This window comes from Carassius carassius, chromosome 42 (genome assembly GCF_963082965.1).
Source record: "Carassius carassius chromosome 42, fCarCar2.1, whole genome shotgun sequence".
NCBI classification, from domain to species: domain Eukaryota; kingdom Metazoa; phylum Chordata; class Actinopteri; order Cypriniformes; family Cyprinidae; genus Carassius; species Carassius carassius.
Genome location: NC_081796.1, coordinates 16,328,757 through 16,352,944, shown reverse-complemented (window position 1 = coordinate 16,352,944; position 24,188 = coordinate 16,328,757). Strand labels below are relative to the sequence as shown.

The following is a 24,188-nucleotide window of genomic DNA, read 5'->3' as shown; positions in this document are numbered from 1 at the left end:
AATTAACTCTAAACACCTGCAAAAGATTCCTGAGGCTTTTAAAAACTCCCAGCCTGGTTCATTACTCAAAACCGCAATCATGGGTAAGACTGCCGACCTGCGAGAGGGTAAGACACAGAAAGAAATTTCTGAACGAATAGGCTGTTCCCAGAGTGCTGTATCAAGGCACCTCAGTGGGAAGTCTGTGGGAAGGAAAAAGTGTGGCAAAAAATGCTGCACAACGAGAAGAGGTGACCGGACCCTGAGGAAAATTGTGGAGAAGGACCGATTCCAGACCTTGGGGGAACTGCGGAAGCAGTGGACTGAGTCTGGAGTAGAAACATCCAGAGCCACCGTGCACAGGAAATGGGCTACAGAGAAGCAGCACTGGACTGTTGCTCAGTGGTCCAAGGTACTTTTTTCGGATGAAAAAATTTTGCATGTCATTCGGAAATCAAGGTGCCAGAGTCTGGAGGAAGACTGGGGACAAGGAAATGCCAAAATGCCTGAAGTCCAGTGTCAAGTACCCACAGTCAGTGATGGTCTGGGGTGCCATTTCAGCTGCTGGTGTTGGTCCACTGTGTTTTATCAAGGGAAGGGTCAATGCAGCTAGCTATCAGGAGATTTTGGAGCACTTCATGCTTCCATCTGCTGAAAAGCTTTATGGAGATGAAGATTTCATTTTTCAGCACGACCTGGCACCTGCTCACAGTGCCAAAACCACTGGTAAATGGTTTACTGACCATGGTATTACTGTGCTCAATTGGCCTGCCAACTCTCCTGACCTGAACCCCATAGAGAATCTGTGGGATATTGTGAAGAGAAAGTTGAGAGACGCAAGACCCAACACTCTGGATGAGCTTAAGGCCGCTATCGAAGCATCCTGGGCCTCCATAACACCTCAGCAGTGCCACAGGCTGATTGCCTCCATGCCACGCTGCATTGAAGCAGTCATTTCTGCAAAAGGATTCCCGCCCAATTATTGAGTGCATAACTGAACATAATTATTTGAAGGTTGACTTTTTTTGTATTAAAAACACTTTTCTTTTATTGGTCGGATGAAATATGCTAATTTTTTGAGATAGGAATATTGGGTTTTCATGAGCTGTATGCCAAAATAATCAGTATTAAAACAATAAAAGACCTGAAATATTTCAGTTGGTGTGCAATGAATCTAAAATATATTAAAGTTAAATTTTTATCATTACATTATGGAAAATAATGAACTTTATCACAATATGCAAAGTTTTTGAGAAGGACCTGTACAATTGTTCTACGTGTCTCTGGGAATGAGCGCTCAATATGTGCATTTTTGTCATTCAGATACACACGATGTTCACAGTGTTTTCCCTCACGCCGACTCCGCCCTCGTCACGCCCCCAGCTATGACTAGATGCCGACTGTATGTATACAGCGAGTCTCAAACACCATTGTTTTCTCCTTCTTATTTAAATCTCGTTTTTGAAAAACACCCCTGAAAAACAGGCGAATCTCCACATAACACCGACTGTGACGTAACAGTCGGGATCATTAATATGCACGCCTCCAAAAATTTGCATATGCCAGCCCATGTTCGAGGCCAGACGGAACTGCGCAGCCGAATCATCGGAAGTTTCTGCAGGTAAAGAAACAAGCTAGGATCATCTTGTTAGGTTCCAGGCTGTGCAGGGGATGTTTCATACCCTTCCCACAGAAAAGAAATGTCAACAGGCCTGGTTGATGTTTATCTATAATCGGACACCGCAACAGTTTAAATCGAAGGTGTTAGTTTGCTCTGCCCATTTCACCACGAACTGTTTTTCTAACCTGGGACAATATCAAGCAGGCTTCTCTCAGCGTCTCATACTGAAGAAGGGTGCAATTCCAACTATATTCCCGCAAGCGGTAAGTAGTGATTTTATTAACGATAATTTACACTGTGTTCGGTAGATTCAGCGCAAGATCCTAGTACAGTAACAAATAGCAAACTCCGAGTAACTAGCATACATAACTAAATAGTATGACAAAGTATTTACGCTGAGGTTAATAATTCTTGCCTGTGTTGTCCTATAAATCTACGAAATACTACTGTAGATACATATGTATATTCCCTTTTGTCAAATAATTTTACTTTCGTCTATTTCATGCAAGCATACTCACTAGTTGCACATTTTTATTTGAGTCTCTCTTTCTATGCAAACAACTATGCATTGTACAAGTACTTGTAAATATTAAGATTGTGTGTTTCTGTCTTATAAATACCTCTGCATTATTTAAAAATGATTAGTGACTATTTTTGTAATTGCAGGACATTCTGCAAAATATGGGAGCTACATTATGAACTTGCAGACCAACAACATAATAGACATACAGCTGGTGCAGGTACTTCAATTGCAGACTACGGATAACATACTCTTGTTATGTATAACTATGTAAAACTTGCAATTATACTGTTTTTAAATGTCATGTAAGCAGTTGACACCTTTGTCTTTAGTATGTTTGTAACAAATCTGTGCAAATTTTAGAGATAAAATACAGCATACATAACATACTCAGCAATTTTTACGTAGAGAAGAAAAGACTTATATTTTTCATGCACACTTCTTACTATATATGTAATTTATGGAGATATTACATATACATTTTATGCTTGTGTGCTTCTACTAAGAGCAACGAGGTAGGGGGAAGCTACCACGTGGAGAAGGAGGGCCTTAGAAGTAACTTGGACCTCCTAGAGGAAAGCGGTATAAAGTTGGACTGTGTTGTTACGGACCGTCACCCCCAGATAAAAAAGTTTTTAAAGGGTCGTAAAATTAACCACTATTATGACGTCTGGCACATGGCGAAAGTTAATGCTTGCGTCTTTGAAAGAAAATAAATTTCAAATATTCATGGTATTAGTATCCATATTTCTGAAAAAGCTTACTGCATCAAATAAAAAAAAAACTGATATGTTTTGCCTGTAAATTTTACTTCATCAGGATTGTCAAAGAAGGTGTAGAAAATTTCCAGAGAGAAGGACTGTAGGTTGGTGAAGAAGTGGCATAAGAGCATCACCAAGCACCTGTACTGGTCTGCCAGCAGCTCTGATTCAGGACCTGAGAAGGTAGCCAAATGGACCTCTATCATGAACCACATTCAAGACATTCACACACATTCTGACCCAGCATTCCCTCGGTGTCAACATGAACAAAGGGTGTCTCAGGAACATAGCAAGGGGCTTCATCCAGGTTTGTAACCTCAATGTGTTATTTGCCAAGTAAACAGTAAAAAGCATGTTATGTTAAACCTACGATATTTATGTGTTTTATAAATAACATCACACTGATTTTACCCAAGGTTCAACAGCACTGAATAGGCTTCATAGGGTCCTGATAAACAAGAGAGTCCTTTCAGATGTAGAGAAACTGAGCCCACATTACCAGACATCAACTTTGGAGTCATTTCACAAAGTCATCTTGCAATTACAACTTGAACATAGGTCAGAACACAACACATAAACAGTTATGTTTGAAAGGGGGCATACTATTGTTTTCTGTCTAGGCAAACTGGTTTTCACAACCAAAATGCAGTGTAGTGCCTTTCAGTTAGAGGTTACAGTTTACAGAATGGTATAGATTTATTGTATTAGTATAAGTATATAAGTGCTATTTTTAATATTTTCATAATTTTAATGATAAATAAAAAGTTGATTTATTCACTATGACAATATAACAATTGTTGTGTTTGTTTTTCTTATCCTTTAGGTTGTACCTTGTAAAGATGCACTTCAATGAGAATGCTGTCTGGCCACAATTGACAACATCTAAAGGGAAACTTGTGTACAAGCTTCTCTTTCCAAAGGGAGGACACACCGTCAAACCAGTAAAAACAGAGCCAACATTTTGTAAGCTTTTCCAAAAAATATTTATTTAAAACAATACTTACAAATGTGCAAATAAAATGAATATTTAAATAAATAAATAAATAACTTATTATACTTTACAGGCTGTGTCATCAACTTGATGAATACTGTTTTTGAAGAAGTTTGAAGTCAGGGATCCCCTTCTATATCTGGATGGCATACAGCAGATTCCTGTGCCTCCAGACCTGTCTTCTCAGCATGACAGACCTTCCAAGGAAGAAACGATTGCTCTGCATGTGTCACGTTTCAGTCAAGGCGAGGTCTGAATCCAACATATTGTCCAGCAGCATCAGGAAACTCCCTTCTTATGCACAGCACTGCCTGCAGAGAGAAGGAGAGAGAAAAACATATAGTGTGTTTTAGTATTTATTTTGTTCACAGGTCATTATGGGTCAAATATGTATGCTGCTGAGACATAATAAAAGTGTCACATCAATAAGTATCTGTCATTATCACATGCTTCTTCGTTTCTAACATATATCATATGGTATAGCTGTGCAATGCATTAAACTCATGATGTAATATGGATGCAACAGAGCCCAATTATTTACACAAAATGTAACAAGTGTGTGAAACTGGCCTTACCTTTCCATCCCTCTAACTCTAACACGCCCATGGTCAGCTCTATATACATTCATTGCATTTTGCAAAGAATACAGTATATATTGAGTCACACAGGTTCAAGGCCAGGATGGTCTGTCATGCGTGATATTTTATTAGGCACTTTTATCATTCTTGTGACCTGCAAAAGAAAAAAAATCATAAATGGCACTGTTATTTACAGTAATCTTCCATACTTTGGAAGTAGCAGAAAGCACACACATAGGTTGAATACATTTCTATCCAGTGTACTTGTGAAATACCTGTGATATTTCCCTGCAACATATATTTTCTCTCTCGAGGGCCATGCATGCACAATTTCCACAAGTACACCTGTAAAAAAAAGATAGACCTTGATGTAAGTTTTTGTTATTATTAGGCTAAGTTCTATTCACAATAAAGCAGCGTAGTAAACATGACATTGACTATATTGAGTGGCTTCTATACTGTACTTTATTGACTAAATAAATCGACTTTAATAAGCTAACTTCAATAAGCTAACTTACTGTAAATACTTTCAAACACATTCACGCGCTAACGTTACACAGTTCGCCGTTTTTTGTTCTTGATTCAACGTGAAAAACCTATCATTGTAAAATTATACGTTGACATTATAATAATTTACATATTTTTATCATGCTAAAAATAAAATTGTGACTGCTGACGTTATAACTTAACGTGTAACGTTAAAACTATATGCTAGTTAACGTTTAGGTTGAAGTTCTAGAATTGACGTGACAGTTAAGTTCTTACTGAAAATAAAAAATAAACTTACCACTCAGAATCGTCCAGTTCCAATCTTAAAACAACTGGTTGTTCCTCAAAATCAGCATCTTCATCTGAAACAGGCTCAAACATGTACGGTTGAACGCCTAATCTCTCCATTGTCACGCTGGACCTGTTTGTTGTCACTCTGAGCTACTGTTATGAGCCTGCAGTGAAACAGCCAATCAGAGCAGAACTCCTCATTACTATTCATGACCCTTCCAAATAAGGTAAAAACAGACCATTTCATTCTAGGGCCAATTTCTAGGGTTGAAAATGGACCTGTAAAACTATCTGGACATTTTAAATGCCCTTAAATAAGCCACATACCCTCTTTGTAGATATCAGAGACAAATTTAAAATATTATTTCAACACATTCTAAGCCACCTTTAACTAACATTTTTACTGTGTAAAAAAATAAAATAAAATAATAATAATAATTATATTCTATAATCTTATCTAGGTTCTTTTATTCTGCACAGTTAACTAATCCATAAAACCTTTATATTTTAGATTATCAGTATGATTTCAAGCTTCAAAATGTAAAATCACCATAAAGGTTTCAAAAAAGTGGTCCATATCTGAACAATGAAATGTAGCAAATTACGGCAATTCTACTAAAGTAAAAAGAGCAAATTTAGTCTCTTCTCTAAGAAAACAGTGTGTCTTCCCAATGTAAAGAGATTCTCCATGTGCTCTTCTCCAGCTGGAGATTTCCCCAAGTAAGCTTTCAGGAGGCTCCTGTCTCCCTCCTACACCCTGAGGTGGAGCTAAAACAGCTGACCTGCTCCTCATGGACCTGACTTACTGTTCCACAGACTAATTGCCACCTTAATGTTATCTTCTGTCTTGGTTTTACTGGCTGCCAAGAAGTGCACTTGGGACCAATTTCATGTAAGATAAGATAGTACTTCAAAGTAAGAGAAAAACTTTGAATTGATTTTTTTTAAAAGGGCATTCAGTAAATACCACTTCTTGAAACTGTGAAATTGAAATCTGCACACAGTAATGTCCTTTTCTCAAACATCTATCATTAATGGTGACAAGAAAAAAAAAATAGCTCAACCTCACAATGATATAAACTGGTTTTGCATTTTAATAGTTTTTATTCAGTTTCACAAAAAATAAGACACATTTAGGCACAAATTATTCAATAAATAATAGGGCTGTGAATCTTTGGGTAGGCAGCGATTCGTTTTGATTCACGATTCATAGGTTTTTGATTCGATTTCTTCATCGACAAATTCATGTTTTTGTTGATTACATGGAGATGATACAAGCATTGTGTTCAAAAGCTTATGTTTTCAAGCCCCCAAAACAGAGTTATTGAAGACACCTGATGTTAACAACAGAATCACTGTAGGTGAATAATCTAAATTTTGGTTACCATTACGGTGGTCAGTGTTTGCTTTAGTTGGGCTCTTGACCCTTATACAAATTTTTGGTTGCCGTAATTATGATACAGCAGTTAGACAAGCCAATAAAAATTAGTTCAGGTGGTGTTGTTTGTTTTGACATCATTTGATCTGAACAGGCATCCTGTGGTTGTACAGTATAAGGTCTGGTATTTTCAGCATAATCAGAGAGATTCTTAGAAGCATTTCTGATCAAAACATTTAATAAAATGTCTTTCATTTAGGCACAAAGAGATAAAGAATCAGGCTGAGAACCTAAGCAATGGCGACCATCAAAAAGCATATTGCACTGCATTCTGGGCGACACCAATAAAAACTAATTTATGGCTCCTATCATGCTTTGCGGCATAAATAAATTATGAGATGAATTGTCTCATATTTATTCTTAATATTTAATTTTTACTTTTTAATGGAATTTTTTGTAGCTTGTTTTGTGATGCTTACAGTTCATCTGTTTATCTGAATATGCTGTTTGTCACCATTCTTGAGATTCATATGCTGGTTCTTGATCTCACTGTGTGCCTAAAAGAAGGTTCCCCTTCCCCACTACAATTTTTTCTTAATCAGAATTCTTAAACTCTTGATTTGACAAACAATTCTGGGTCTTCTATTGTTGAATTACAGGGGCTGCTATATTGAATGTTAATTTAACTCAGAGAACAGGCTCTATTTATAACACTCAAGCTAAACGATGATTATGTAAAATCATAACCAACACCACCTGAACATCTTTACTCTTAGCATGTCTAGCTGTTATAATTCAGTTACAACAGCCATACAAAATGTAATATTAAAAAGTCAAGGGTCAAGAGCTCAGCTAAAGCAAACACATACCACTATAATGGTAACCCTATAAATTGACCCTTTTCTCCTTCAGCGATTCTGTTTGTGAACTTTAGGTGTTTTTTTTTTTCAATGAAATCAAAATTTTTGTGTAAATTTTACTTAATTTTTTTTCATGTTGATCTACTCATTTTGAATAGTTGCTTGTAAGCATCTAATTTGATGATCTCCAATTAATTATAATGTGTTAAATTTAGTTAATAATATTGGATGTAAAATTGAAAATAATTTTATTGAGTAAATATAGTGAATAATTTTTTACAGTGTAGACACTTACATTTCTGCTCCATCCGTGCAATAAATACGCAGCTTTCGACTGCTCAGGTAACGGCGTCGGTAAGATGCAGAGAGCCATTGAAAAATACAGAAAAGTAAAGCTACTTCACTTTAGTATTACTGGCCACAAGTCCTAAGGAGAGAACACACATCAGCTGTGTCAGAGACGAACGGAGCTCGAGCGCAATCCTGTGACAGTCTCAGGCGGTGATATAATGGAGCGTGTTAAGGAAAGAAGTGAGGCACGTACACTGTTCAAGGTCTCCATTAATTCTAGCTTGTAGTAATTTAATGTGTATATAATTTGAAAGCATTGAATCGCATTAGAAATCGTGATTCATTTGATTCCTAGCGTTTTAAATCGATTACTGTCCGAGATTATTGTAAAGAAATTGTGTTTCAGATCGATGCATATGCATCGTCAGGGTTTGTAATCGATGCATCGAGAAAACAAGTGAATCACTATACCCCTAATAAATAAGCACAGGGGTGAGGATGCACACCAGTGGAATTATGTGAGTGTAACTAAAAACAAAATTAAACTTTCTGAAAAGCTGATGTTTAATCACATCCTCTGCCAGCATCTGAGAAGGGGGACAGTTGATGCTCTAGACAGTCCCAGCCTAAAATGGCTTGACACACATTCTGGCAATAACCACCTCCATGTGACCCACTGATCGAAGTTACACTCCACACATTAAAGGGCTTTGGTGCAGGAATGTTATTACGAGGAACCGCTCCCCAAAAAATTTGGTAATCCCTTTGTTCCTTTTTCTTTGCCAGCCACAGGGTCATTCACTGTGAGGTCAAATGCTCATTTTGGCCTCTAAATCTGTAATCTCATGCATTCTGTGCGATCTATCTTGCTTTTTCTTTTCCTTTCTCATGCTTTCGCTCACTCTTTCTCTGTCAACTGACCATGAAATAAGAGAAAGCATAAAGACAGAACGTAAAGAAACAGCTGCTACCCCATTTAAAGATTAAAAAATAAAATTAGATAAAATACAATAATAACAAACAACAAAGTACAAAGTATATATATATAAATATATACAGAGGTGGGTAGTAACGAGTTACATTTACTTCGTTACATTTACTTGAGTAATTTTTTGGGGTAACTAATACTTTTCAGAGTATATTTAAAGATGGGTACGTTATACTCTTACTTGAGTAAATTTTTGGGCAAAAATCTGTACTTTTACTTCGTTACTGTGGGCGATGCTCCTCTCGTTACTTTATCTTAATGCAATAAATGTTATAAATGCTTCAGTTTATTCCAAACGCGCCGTCTACTTTTCTCTGGGCAATGAGCGATGCCCATTCGCGAATGATTCATTCTTTTGAGTCAATTCTGTTCAAAGGCTTGATCAAACCAATTGGCAAACGAGTGAATTGGTTCATGAATCAGTTTGAATGAGTCGTTCAGTTCCCTGCCGCACGCGCTGAGCGTCTGAAGCGGTTCACTCAGAGTTGTAACGTTTAACATTAGCAGCGTTGAAAACGTGGCGATGGAACTCCACTGAAATGAAAGCAAATCTGCAAAGGCTATTATTTTCTTGCGATGGAGATCCTTACTAGATGAACGCCGCGTGTGCTGTCTACTGTTTAACAGGTAATAACTTGGGCTACATTCGATTACAGTACACGATACCACTGTTTGTTGCACGTGTGTGGCTTATAACAGAGGGGAGTCAAGTTGAATGCAGCTTCCAAAAGACAAAAAATAGCCGATTAAGATTTTATTTATTTTAATACCATCACACCGGTGCGAGTACGTTCAGCAAGTCATATCATCAGCTGCTAAATTCAGATCTGTGATCGCTGGCTGGCGCTGAGCCAGAGATAGATGTGTTTTTACAGCACTGCGCATTATAACAAATCACACATGATTCTTTTGAGCTTATTAAAGCATTGGCCAATCAGAGGCGTTCAGATGAGTCATCGCTAAAATGCTGGTGCTTCCTTCACTCGCAAATCTCTCTTCAGAAACAACAAAGTGCAGATGTGTGTACGAATCTTTAATTAAGATATTGATTTCACAGTGTTAACAGTTTCAGTGATTTAATGGGAGTTTCTGAGAGTGATTGAAATCTAGACTGTCAGTGAAAATGATCTTTAATAATGTAAATGTTATTTGCTCTCTTTCTGAACAATGAAAGATTAGTAGCAATATTTATATCACATTAACTTTCAATGTTAAATTCACATTTAATATAAAGTCAGTCGTATTAAAAATATGTTATGGCATGACACCTATATCTGTTACTTAAGTAAACAGACAGGGTTTTATAATAAATTACATAAATTGGAGTAAAGGCTGATGAAATATATACATTTATACACACACACATAACATACATTTTATCTATATATCTAAATAAAAATAGGCTCAGTATATATGACCAAAAGTAACTAGTAACTAATTACTAGAGTAGATTTTTTATCCGATACTCTTTTACTCTTACTCAAGTAACTATTCAAGACTAGTACTTTTTATTTTACTTGAGTAAATATTTCTAGAAGTACTTTTACTTTTACTTGAGTACAGTTTTTGGCTACTCTACCCACCTCTGTATATATATATATATATATATATATATATATATATATACACACACACACACACACACACACACACACAGACTACAGGGTAGCTTGAATCTGATAGGCTGACAAACGTTCTGAGGTGTGCAATTATTTTCAAGGAAATGCACATCGAATGTAGTTCCAGGCAGCTCTTTTGACCGCAATTCAGTTCAATATCACTTTGCATAGTTAACTGTAATAACGGAAATTAGCATACAGTACCTATACAGCACACAGGACTTTCAAAAACAACAACATGACACGATTTTCTGAAAGCAAATACAAATTACATTTCTCATTAGCGAGATAATAACCGCGCTGTTTAGTGACACTGCTGCAGAACACTGTTGAGGAACGCACAGAGGTAGCCTAATTCACACGATGTCTCTCTCTCTCTCTCTTTCTTTCTCTGTGTGTCTAGGTCTCCCTTGCTCACTTTCTAATAACTTCATTAATAATTGCATTAGAATGCTATCAATAAGAATGCTCAAGCCTCCATAACCAGCTTTAAAATTACGTTTTGGGGACTAGCAAAAGAGGCGCTGGATGAGATGCGGAAGAAATAATCCTACCCACAATAGCGATTTAAGTACAAAAACTGCACGAATCCCTTTAAATGTATCATCTGATCGATGTCTTGAGTTGTGGTAACTGTAGTATAAGCTAAATAATTGACTCTGGGCCGTTGAATTATTAGAAAAAAAATGCACACCCGAGGTGGTGATGCAGCCACTAAGCGAAGTGGAGTCATCCCTATAATAGTCTAATAGCTAAAAAGCATTTCCTTACCGTTTTATTAAACTCAGTGTCACAATCACAGGTAGGTGGAGCGAAGACATGCACCGGCCATCAGAGTGCATGTCTGTGTTTTCTTCCTCACGCTGGATTACTGACTTTGCACTGGATTGCATGAGCTTTAGAAATGTCTTTGCCATGACCAAATATTCTGGGTGTGATAAATGATCCCTCGGCACATTCTTTCTAAAAGAGCCATCTGGGCCAACAGGCTCGTACACACTGTATTTATCTGCATAGTGGTCATGGACAATGATGGCCCAATGGGGGAAGGGGCAGAGAGATGGGTACCCACTCTTTTGTGTGTTTGTCTGGTGTCAAAGGATGAACTAACATGCACCTGGAGACTTTCTATCTCAAAGTCAGTGGCAGGTTGGTGTAGTAGGGGTCAGTGGATATTCAGGGTTTAGCTCAGACATCTGTGGATGCATCTGGGGCCATGATTTAGATACATTTTAAAATAGAATTTAATATAAGCCAATTTACTCAATAAATTCAGCAGCAGAGGATGTAAAATTAAAAATGTTCAACTAATCCTAAACCCAACCTCTGACACAAACAGTAGTAAAAAGTGCTGCAATTATATTGCTGTATGTATGATAAACCATTATTGACCCTTCTAGCATTCTGTAGCTGATTTAAATTGTACACAGATTTAAAAAAAAATGTCTGATTGTAATAATAATAATGATAATAATCTACGAAAGTTTATGAAGATTAAGTCACGATGCCTTCAAAATAAAAAACTTTTTACTTTTCAAAGGTTTGGATTTTTTGAAAGATTTTCTGATATTGTCAATGCTAACAACGGTTGTGCTGCTTATTAAAACTGCGGAGGATTCAAAAGTATTTATTTATAATAAATCAGTCTGTATTGTCACTATAAAATATAACTCTGAACACAAATTATAGAAGTAGCTTGAGTTTTGATTATAACTGATTTATAGAACAGACCTGTAGCTCTGAATGTTTTTTTAATAGTAACATACATCACAACTATGAAAGACAAGGTCATAAAAGGTAATTCTAGGTTTTACAGAAAGGTTAATTCCTGAAATCCCATCTGTACGAGATGTTTCTGGGTGCACATTACAAACCAGAGATCTACAGGAACACAACCCAGAAGAATTCATCAAGGGCTCGGTTTTGGACAATTCACAGTCAGATCAACCAACATCCATCCATGCAAAAGATTATAAAGCAAGTCCTATAATAAATCACCAGACCAATAAATATGAACACTTACCTATTCTATTTTTTCGTTTTCTTTTTCTTTTTTCAAATTTATTTAATTAAAAAATATAGAGGTTGGTTCTATTGTTCTCCTCATTTGTAAGTTGCTCTGGATAAAAGCATCTGCTAAATGATTAAACATAAATGTAAATCAATACTTCAGGCATTCTACAAAAATCCAAACCTACTGAGCAGCAGATGTTACATCTACATTCAAATGCAGCTCTGCACTGGGGCAATGTCTTCAAAATGAGATTAGCATAGAATTGAGGATTTGGGCTAATTAAGACCAATGAAGATGCACTGCAATACCAGTGACCAGCAAGTCAAAAGCTTGTGTCATTGCATGGGAAACTGGCACATGGAAAATGTGACTCGACACACATGGAATGGACAAATGACCATTCATGCTACATTTCTGAAATTGTTTCTAAATACCAAATACTTGGATTTAGAATTTCAACCTATGAATCTCAGTACAGGCATATCTTACAGATAAATAACTTGCTAAGTACCTCAGAGAAGATATTTTTCCACAGCTTCTGGGCTGGGAAAGAGACGTGGCAAACATGCAGTTCAGAAAGCCTTATATCCTGAGGGAAGGTCATTAGATAAGACAAAGTCACATCTAAAATCCCATACAGGCCAAAGTGTGAGGCTGCAAATCATCACCTTACCATGTATTTATAGCAAAACAACAGGGTTCTGTGAAAAAATGGACATGATGAGGTTTCGCACAAGTCTTTCTCCTCGTGTTTAGGTGTAATATGGTTCCAACTGCATATCATTGCTGTTTCAACAAGAAGCAACAAGAGGTCTTTTAAGAACACAGTTAGCAAAGAAAATAGGTGAGGTGTCTTTCAGACCAATGTTGTAATAAATATGTCCACAGTACACACAATGCTGGGGGCAAATGCACTAGACATAGATCACCCAAAATATGAAACTGCAATAATTTCTTTCTACAGTGGAACACGAAAGGAGATGGTCCAAAGACTGTGCTGGTTGCTCTTTTCAAAAACTACAATGAATGTATTTTCCAGGATTTGTGATATCACAAATATCGATGAATGGGATGAGACCTGGTTGAGCTGCACTAAAGAAGGCAACGAGTGCTATCACTATGTCATAGACACACTAGCTTTCCCAAGGCAGACAAACCTAGAGTGGTTACAATATTTACACTGAAGCTCGCAGGCGGCTATGGTAAGGGGCATGACATTTCCTGACCAGGCACCGAGTGGTGCCAATCACAACACACACTGGCCCAGCTAACCAATCACAGCGCATTTCATATTTCAGATGGCTGGCCTTCATTTTTATACAGGAACTATTCGAGCCATTCGTGCCAGACTGGGGAGAGAGGTGATGTAATAATGTAAAATATGTGAAAAATAATGTGTTTTTCAAACAACCTAGTATGAGAGCCTGTTCTAGTACACCCCCCAAAACAAAAGACTTTGTAAAGAGCATAACAGGACCACTTTAACAGAAATAAAGCTGAAATAAAATATTAATAATAGACTTGAAAATATTAAAGGAAAATTTGAAATGTTGCATTGGAAACTAAATGAAATAAGTTTAAGCTGAAGTACTAAAATGAATAATTAAAACTAAAATAAAAATAAATAAATAAAAGCTAAATAGAAATACAAAAACAACAAATTATTGAAATAAAAAAGCACATAAATGTAAAACTAAAAATATAAAAGATCATTCAAAATATTATTAAATGCTATAATAGTCAAATCTTTTCAGTAAATCATTGATATGGTCAGATTTGTTCCAGTCTAGATGATTTGTTCATTCAATTTTGCATTTAATTCAATTAATTTCAATTCATTGCATTCACTGTAATTGCTTTGAAAAGAACAACCAACATGGGCTTCAGAATTTCTACTTTTATGTTCCACAGTCATACAGGTTTAGAACTACATAAGAATGACAGAATTGTAATTTTTGGGTTAAGTTTCCTTTTAAAAATTCAACAGCTAGAAAGCATTGGAAAGCATCCTTTTAAAAGAGGTTCTTTTAGTGTTTGGCGGTAAACCGGTTCATACCGAAAACCGGTGTATATTTTCGTTACTATGTTAATTTAGAATATACCGCCATACCGGTGTATTTAATTACTAAGCGTTCGGAACGAACGTTATACTGCGCCGTGGCTGCGCAACACTGTTTCAGATGGACCCTTTACAATGTTGCACTTCTAAGCAGCGACTGCGAGGCATGGTGAGAGTAAACACAGCAGTGCTCTGGTGTTACGTTATAACGCCTGTTTTCACAGTTCGTCTGCTGTGTGTATTAATGGATTCCAGCTGCACGAGGTGTGAGAGGAGCAGTGCTCTGCAGCAGTACAGCGATTGTTAACGTACTGAGTCTATTTTTGCTGTGCTGCAGGTGCTGAATTAAAGTGAAAGCGCATTGTTCGCGGCAAAAATTAACATGGATTGACATGGAAACGCAGTCACATGGGTTTTTGGCTAGGTTTAAAACAAGAAAAAGAGCACTTAGATAAACAAGGAAAACAATATATATGTTCACTTTTATGGAAGCAGAAAAACAAAGTTCATTAAGACCCGTGGGATTGCTTGTGATAAAGATTTAAATGCAAAATGCACGAGACTGTTTCTGTTTGTGGTGTTTTAATTTTAAATATTTTAACAAGAAAAGTAGGCTAATTATTGTGTTTAAATGTTTTGCCGCTCGCTTGAGCAGCTTATTATACAAACCTAGAAGTAAAATGCATGAATAATGCGTTGTTTATATTTATTGAGTTTAAACTAATGTCTATATGAAAGACTGTTACTGTTCTGTGATAAAACGACTTATGTGATATGATATGAAATAAAAAATAAAAACAATGAACAAATGTTGTGTTTGTGGACTAAACCGACGCGGATCAGTAGCGGACTGCAAACACGTCCTGTGTGAAAGCACAATGAGTCCGTGCTGCAGACTGCATATGCACTGCAGGCAGATTATGGATGTATAATATCCATTTTATGCAAGTGCTGTCGGGCTAAAATTGTCTCCAAAGGCACAACACGAGCAATTTGCTCCAGCACCTTAACCGCAAGCACGTCTTGGAATATCAACCAGCAGAAAATGCATTGTACACCTGATTATGCATGAAAAAAAAACGTCATAAACCAGAAAACCAGTATAATTTTGAAAAAAAACAGTATATACATTTTTGGTCGAACCGCCCAGCACTAGGTTCTTTATTCTTTCAGAGGAGTGGACCGCCCTTAAGTGTGTATGGACTGAAAATTGGCTCAATCTCCCATTCAACAACAGTACTTGAATTAAACACACACACACTTTGTGTGTGACGGTGAGGAAATTTTCCCACTGGTTAACTGACGTGTGACAACACCGGTAATACCGGTATCACCGTGGGGGTGTTCCCTCTTCTCGCATTTCTTCGCTTTTAAATAGCTTGTAAAAGCAGCGTGAGCATTTTACTTTCACTTTCAAATAGCGGCAATTTGGCGGAAAGCAATTGTTCGTTTTTTATTTCATTTGAATTTTCCCTATTTTCCTCGCTTTCCTTTGCTCTTGAATAGCTTAAAAGCGCTGTGCGCATTTTACTTTCACTTTCAATTTAGCGGCAGTTCGGCATCAATTGCTTGAATGCAACAAAAAAATACAACGTCAAGCTCACTTTAGCCTATATATGTACATTTAGTCATTTGGCAGACGCTTTTATCCAAAGCGACTTACAAATGAGGACAATGGAAGCAATCAAAAACAACAAAAGAGCAATGATATTTAAGTGCTATAAAGTCTCAGTTATCTTAAGTTCTTAATTTAATCTTGCTGCCGCATTTTGGATTAATTGTAAAGGTTTGACAGAACTGGCTGGAAGACCTGCCAAGAGAGCATCGCAATAGTCCAGCCTGGACAGAACAAGAGCTTGAACAAGGAGTTGTGCAGCATGTTCCGGAAGAAAGGGCCTGATCTTCTTGATGTTGAATAAAGCAAATCTGCAGGACCGGACAGTTTTAGCAATGTGGTCTGAGAAAATCAGCTAATCATCAATCATAACTCCAAGGTTTTTGAAGGAGTTTTGGTTGATGTGCCTAACTTGATGTTGAAATTGGGATGAAACGATGGGTTTGCTGGAACCACAAGCAGTTCTGTCTTGGCAAGGTTGAGTTGAAGGTGATGGCCCTTCATCCAGCAAGAAATGTCTGTTAGACAAGCTGAGATTCGAGCAGCTACCGTTGGATCATCAGGATGGAATGAGATGTAGAGTTGAGAGTTATCAGCATAGAAGTGGTATGAAAAGCCATGTTTCTGAATGACAGAACCTAATGATGCCATGTAGACAGAGAAGAGAAGTGGTCCAAGAACTGAACAAGATACTTTGAAGGACCTATCTGATAGGTAAGACTCAAACCATTGGAGTGCAGTTCCTGAGATGCCCTTTGCAAGTAGGTTTCATAGGAGGTTTCTGGTGGTTAACAGTGTCAAAAGCAGCGGACAGATCAATCAATTTATCTATATAGAAAACAGATAACTTTTATTAACAAAACAAATAAAAATACACCATGCTATAGGGCAGGCTATGCTTAATGTAAAATATTTTTTTTTTAACAAAATGAGACTGAAGATATTCAGTAAATGAGAAGGTGTCCTTTAATTAGGCTACTGCTGCATGTTTCTTTGTGAAATTGAAATATAACAAAACTAAACTCGAAATTAAACAAGTTACACAAATACAAGAAGTCTCTTAATATGAACAAACTAAGGCTTTGTCTGTGCTCTTTCCATTTAAAATTAGAGGCAACCACTGGATTTTAATCATGATCCAAATAAAGATGAAGCATACAAGCATGAGTAATTTTTAATCTAAATTAGATTATAAAATTTCGAAATTTGAAGCAAAAACAGAATGGTCTGGACTTTAGTTTTGTGAAACTATACTACATAAAACATATCTAAAAAAAAAACAGCAGATGAGTTGAATGAGACGCAGATTCAATCCCTGACAGCAGGTAGCGCCTATGAACAGCAATGATACAGTGTTTCAAAGGGAGAAATCTGTAACCCTCCCAAGGTCAAAGCAATTAATAAAGTGATCTGTAATAATTTAGCTCAACCCACTGTCATTTAGTGACAGTCCCGGGTCTGCAATTAGGGTTGTTTAATTTGAGTTGTTCAAATTAACATGCATTGTTCGCAACCCCTGCAGACAGGCACTAATTTCAATTAACACCATAACAAGTGCTCTGATCCCATTTCAAACTCTATGTGACATCTGTCAGAGCCAATTACATTTAAACTAGGCTATTTGGAGTTTGTGAGCAGCAACACTACAATATAATGCACCCCAAAAAATGGGTATTCAGTTTTCATATGACCTTTAACAATCACAAAACCAAAAGCTGCAATTTACTCACTTGGAAACAGCCTGTATTAGAATCTATTGCTGCAGAACATCAATTTTGTGTATATACTGAAACTGAATTTGAACTGAGATTTTCTAATAATACAGTTCATTCCCAGTGACGTGATACATACAAAAGGACGATGACGTGTTTAAATGTTGAGGGGAGTATGAGACAGTGACGGAGGCTGGTAAAAAGCTCATTGGTTACTTGCACAATCTGCTGAAAAACTCTAACATGTAACCGAAGCCTGTGGCTGAGTTTGGAAGTGGCTGTTCTGTAAGTCAGTAGCGTGACATGGGTGCCAATGTTCTGTGAGGCCACGTAACAGCAAAAGCACAGCCCTGGGAACATGATCGCACTTAACGGATGGAGTGTGTGGAGGAAAATATAAAACTCCTGAGCAAGAGAGCATGAATGTATTACCACATGTGTGTGTTGTGTTGTTGGAAACATTTAGCACACAATGAGGTTTCAAACGCGAGTTTTGAGCAGTGTACGTAGAGTAGCACTTGTTGTTTCACTGATCACAAATGCAGACATGTTTTTATGTTTACACGGCACCATAGGGATGTGCACATCGATGCTGCAGTATCGATATATCGATACTCAGAAGCTTCTATTTTGGTATCGATATTTTCTGCAAAGTATCGATACTTAATTATATTTATAATTTCTTTATAACTAAATGTTTTAAGCAGTGTGTGCAGGCCAATCGGGACGGTGTGTGTATGATATAAAAAGAAAAGGTCTCGCGGACGCGGTGGTATGACGTTAACACCGATTGGTCTGCGGCTGCGCGCAGTGCAATGTGCCATTCACCATCACAAAACGACATGTACGGTCGCGACTTGCGCGAAAGATGACAGCAGTACCGGCGCTCCCTATACGCAGAATACACAGTCTGCGTAGGGCACCAAATCCCAGAGGGGGCACCATCCCAGTTGCTCAAAAAAAATAAAAAACCTGCACCATTCTCCCATCCACGCTCGCGACCGCTCGCACCTCATGTTTGCAGCGGAATGTTCATAATTGATGGATGGACATCTATGCCTGGATAAAGGGCTCACATGGGCTCAAACACAAATTTGAAGCTCAATAGCATTTGAGGAGAAAGACTTGCAGTCATAAAACAATTGTAATGTGTTCATTTAGGTGTCAGCTAATGCACACCTTATACATTTTTAATATACTGTATATCAAAATAAATTATAAAACATTTAGGTAAAAATGAGGCCGGTTTATCACTTTCAGGCACATTCCTGTGAATGTTTTTTTTTTAGGTTCCCTTACGAAAATTACCCATGGTTTTAACAATAACACAAATCATCATTCTTGTAGCCATGGTAACTGCAAATTTATATATATATATATATTAATATATATATTAAATTAAGATTATTTTGAAAAATCACATTTTTAAAATGACACACTTTTAAAATTATAAGCAGTATCGGTATTGGTATAGGTATCGTTAAAATTGTAACAAAAAGTATCGGTATCGTATCGCATGGAAAAAATGTGGTACCGCCCATCCCTACGGCACGATATGCAACAATGCATAAAAATACAGTATAAGTCATAATCAGTAATTATGTCCCCAATGAATGTAACAAATTCCTTTGTTTCTATTGGGTTTTATTTGTTTTGTCTCGTCGCGCCGGGACATGGCATCACAGTATGGTATGGGGCATAACATTTCTGTCACACCCTTGAACTATTCGGGCAATCCCAATGGATAGCTGGCCAATTAGAGCACACCTCGCTTTTCAGAACGATGAGCTTTGTAAAAATCTATGCATTTCAGAAAGGTGGGGCATAGAGGAAAAACAATAATGTACAGTATGTGGAAAATAAGTTTTTTTTTTTTTTTTACCTTAAAGGGTTAGTTCACCCAGATAGCAAATTTATGTAATTAATAACTTACCCTCATGTTGTTTCAAACCCGTAAGACCTCCGTTTATCTTTGGAACACAGTTTAAGATATTTTAGATTTAGTCCGAGAGCTCTCAGTCCCTCCATTGAAGCTGTGTGTACGGTAGGGGTGTAACGATTCACTCGTTTTCTCGATGCATCGATTACAAACCCTGTCGATTCATATGCATCGATCTTGAAACATGATTTTTGAATCGTGAATCGCCGATCTTGGACAGCAATCGATTTAAAATGCTAAGAATCGAATGAATCGCGATTTCTATAGCGATTCAATGCTTTCAAAATGTATACACATTAAATTACTACACGCACGAATTAATGGAGACCTTGAAGAGTGTTCGTGAATCGTGCCTCTTATCTGTCCTTCACGTGCTCCACTGTTTACCGCCTGAGACTGTCACAGGATTGTGCTCGCGCTCCGTTCGTCTCTGACGCAGCTGACGTGTGATCTATAGGACTCGTGTCCAGTAATGCTAACGTGAAGTAGTTTTACTTTTCTGTAGTTTGTCAATGGCTCTCTGCATCTTACCGACGGAGTTACCGGAGCCGTCGACAGCTGTATTTATTGCATGGACGGAGCAGAAATGTAAGTGTCTAAATCATACGCACAGATCCATTGAATGATAAATGTTTTTAAACAATGCGGATGAATCGAATATACGAAGGAAACTTTTAAAATTAACCACAGCATTAACAACGACCTTGAAATAAGAGCGAGAGATTTATCTGATAATATGCATGAAAGTAGCGTTTGTTTCATTAGCAAACAGATATCTGGTGCATTTTCTCTCAGAATCATTCGCTGATGGAGAGGAAAAGTTAAACAGAGATGAAGACGTTTTCACACTGAAAGAGAAGCGATCTCGCTCTCATAGACGTGCCAGGCTATATCTGCAGCTAAACTGAATAAAAGCAGAATGAACTGATGAAACAAAAAAAACCCCACAAACAATTTATGAATGATGCAGTGCTAATTGACAATTATTACAGTACAGAAACTATAAAGTATATTTTCTACCTTATTCTGTGCAGAAAATTTAAATAATTGCTAATTAAATGTAGCCTAGTATATAAAACAATCATAAAATTGCCATTAGGAAAAAAATATATATTACAAATGATTGATTATTGTCCAGCAGTGTATTTGATTTATTACAGCTAATTAAAAGTAATTAAAAAAGAAGATAATTCCTTGTAAAAAATAAAAATAAAAAAAAAATAATAATAATAATAATAATAATTATTATTATTATTATTATATAGGCTACATACATAAAATGATTGTATTTGACATTTCTGTCACTTCTGAAATTATGGCTACGCCCCTGGTGTGACAAAATGTTAGCTTATACAAAATACTCTAAGCTCTTTTTTAAAAACTTGGCTTACATACATTTTTACGTATGCCATGTCGCATCATTAAACTATCATTTAACAATGGACAAAAGTTTTTTTTTTCTAACCTATGGTTCTCTAACCATAAATACTACTGTAATTTGCCCCCTGACTAAGCATTTAAAGAATTTAGTAGAAGCATTTAAATAATCCCGTGAATGCACTTAAAGAATGCAGAATCGAATCGTTATAATCGAATCGAATCTAATTTAATTGTGAATCGAATCGAATTGAATCGTTCTAAATTTGCAAAAATCGTTATTGAATCGAATCGAAAACCTATGAATCGTAATCGAATCGAATCGCTGCCTTGCCAAAGATTCACAGCCCTAGTGTACGGTATACTGTCCATGTCCAGAAAGGTAAGAAAAACATCATCAAAGTAGTCCATGTGACATCAGAGGGTCAGTTACAATTTTTTGAAGCATCGAAAATACATTTTGGTCCAAAAATAGCAATAACGACGACTTTATTCAGCATTGTCTTCTCTTCCGTGTCTGTTGTGAGAGAGAGTTCAAATCAAAGCAGTCTGGATATCCGGTTCGCGAACCACTCATTCAGTTCACCAAATCGAACTGAATCGTTTTAAACGGTTCGCATCTCTAATACGCATTAATCCACAAATGACTTAAGCTGTTAACTTTTTTAATGTGGCTGACACTCCCTCTGAGTTCAAACAAACCAATATCCCGGAGTAATTCATGTACTCAAACAGTACACTGAGTGAACTGCTGTGAAGAGAGAACTGAAGATGAACACCGAGCTGAGCCAGATAACGAACAAAACATTGACTCATTCACGAGCTGACAGAAAGAACCGTTTCTGTCAGCCGCGTCCGATTCGTGAACCGAGGAGCTGATGATACTGCGCATGTGTGATTCAGCGTGAAGCAGACCGACACACAGGGCGTCTGAACTGAACTGATTCTGTGCTAGTGTTATGAGCGCGGGTAAACCGAAGGCTTGAATCAAGGGCAATCATCGCAAATGACGCCATTATACGTCGAGCGCAAAAGAACCGGTGAACCGTTTTCTTCAACCGGATTATTGAATCGAACTGTCCGAAAGAACTACTGGTGATCCGAAAACCGATGCAACCAGTTCTTCACTCGTGAACGAGTCAGTCTATTGTTCGCTATCTGGCTTGGCTCGGTGTTCATCTTCAGTTCTCTCTTCACAGCAGTTCAGTCAGTGTACTGTTTGAGTGCATGCATTACTCCGGTATATTGGTTTGTTTGAACTCAGAGGGAGTGTCAGCCACATTAAAAAAAAAGTTAACAGCTGAAGTCATTTGTGGATTAATGCGTATTAGAGATGCGAACCGTTTAAAACGATTCAGTTCGATTTGGTGAACAATGATTCTTTTGCGAACCCGATATCCAGACTGTTTTGTTTTGAACTCTCTCTCACAACAGACACGGAAGAGAAGACAGTGCTGAATAAAGTCGTAGTTTTTGCTATTTTTGGACCAAAATGTATTTTCGATGCTTCATAAAATTCTAACCGACCCTCTGATGTCACATGGACTACTTTGATGATGTTTTTCTTACCTTTCTGGACATGGACAGTATACCGTGCACACAGTTTCAATGGAGGGACTGAGAGCTCTCGGACTAAATCTAAAATATCTTAAACTGTGTTTCAAAGATAAATGGAGGTTTTACGGGTTTGAAACAACATCAGGGTAAGTTATTAATTGCATAAATTTGCTATCTGGGTGAACTAACCCTTTAAACCACATAAACGCATTGTATTACAACAAATACACAAAACAATGTTCTTTTTAACAACGTCACATGACCCCTTTAAAACTAAATACCAAACATTAAGCAATTATGCAAGAAAAAGCAATTACCATGCTGGAACTGATTTGGAACTGAACTGGTTACAATCGATGTGGTTGTTAGCCAATAACAGCAGTGGGCATTTACTTTGGTTTCACCCCTTAAAGTTGAGTGGTTTTAACAGTGAGCGAAAATGAGGATGGCAAATAATAATTTTTTTTTTTTTCAGTATGTTTTAAAATATCACGAAGTCTGTTCAGAACTTTTTTTTAACAAAAAATAAATACAAAGTACTAGAATAATAGTTTTAACGTGATTTATTGAAACACTACAATTAGCCCAAGTCTATGTTAAATGACTGTTTAATTTGCTTGCGTGAGCAGTGTCTCTCCACTATGGTGAATCTAAGGGGTTGTAGTTACTTTAGAAACAGAATATGCTGTAAGCTTTCAGTTTTTAAGCTGATAAATCATAGGTCTGCATTGTAGATAATTTTCAGCACTCCTGAATGTTTCTATCTGCATGCAATCTGTACGTTATGCATGAGCTTGTGTGTTGTGCGCGCGTGCAGCAATGTAGCAGCACATTCGTTTAGAGTGGAGATAAACTACCTGTACAATAAATTGTTTTACAGCGTGAATTAACCCAATTAATATTATCCACATGCTACAAACAAAAACCCTCCTGCACTCGTCCATAGCGTCATTGTAAACTTCAGCTTTTTTCTGATTTTAGTGATCCAATTAACTGTCAAGCTAGTTAATGATGTTTAATGTATGAATTTTTTATAAAATGCAATTATATTATGGTTTGTTGGCATTAACTGTGCTTATGATGGAGCGGTAGTGGAGCGCTCTTGGATCGAGTGAAAACCACGACGCTCCAACGTTCAAAAATTCCACTACTTGCTCACTCAAAAATCAAGCTGCTCTCCTCAATTGACATACTCAGAATTATTTCCTAAAACCCACTGGGACAAAAGTGCTTGTAGTTGAACAAACACCTTGTAAAGTAAGGGTCTCTCTCCTTCTCACATATGCACACACAAAAAGCAGCAGCTGTTACCCGCTTCTAAATTTAACAGAAGCAGGCTGACAGAGTAGGTGTGTTTACACATGGCATCCTGATATTGTGCACACCAATTTAACAGAGCCTCCATCCATCTTGCAGTACTCCTCAATTACTACCGCAAATAAAACTGCTCACCCACCTGGGACCCATCAGTGCATTATGATCAACTATCTCTGAAAAAAGTGCAACAGCCAAAACAGAAATAATGCAGGCCCTTAGTTATTATAGTGTC

At 37.1% G+C, this 24,188-nt stretch overlaps 1 protein-coding gene and 1 long non-coding RNA gene across 3 annotated transcripts in view; both read right to left on the bottom strand.

Annotated features, from left to right (window-relative positions):
* Positions 1 to 24,188, bottom strand: part of LOC132124176 (solute carrier organic anion transporter family member 5A1-like) — an 86,859-nt gene that overhangs the window by 50,758 nt on the left and 11,913 nt on the right. The gene's annotated exons all lie outside the window — the stretch shown is intronic.
* LOC132124270 (uncharacterized) lies at positions 4,141 to 5,576 on the bottom strand. Its single transcript, XR_009426740.1, has 4 exons — positions 5,238 to 5,576; positions 4,715 to 4,795; positions 4,448 to 4,596; positions 4,141 to 4,183 (listed from the first exon to the last, which is right to left on the bottom strand). It is a non-coding gene; the product is annotated as an uncharacterized LOC132124270 (long non-coding RNA).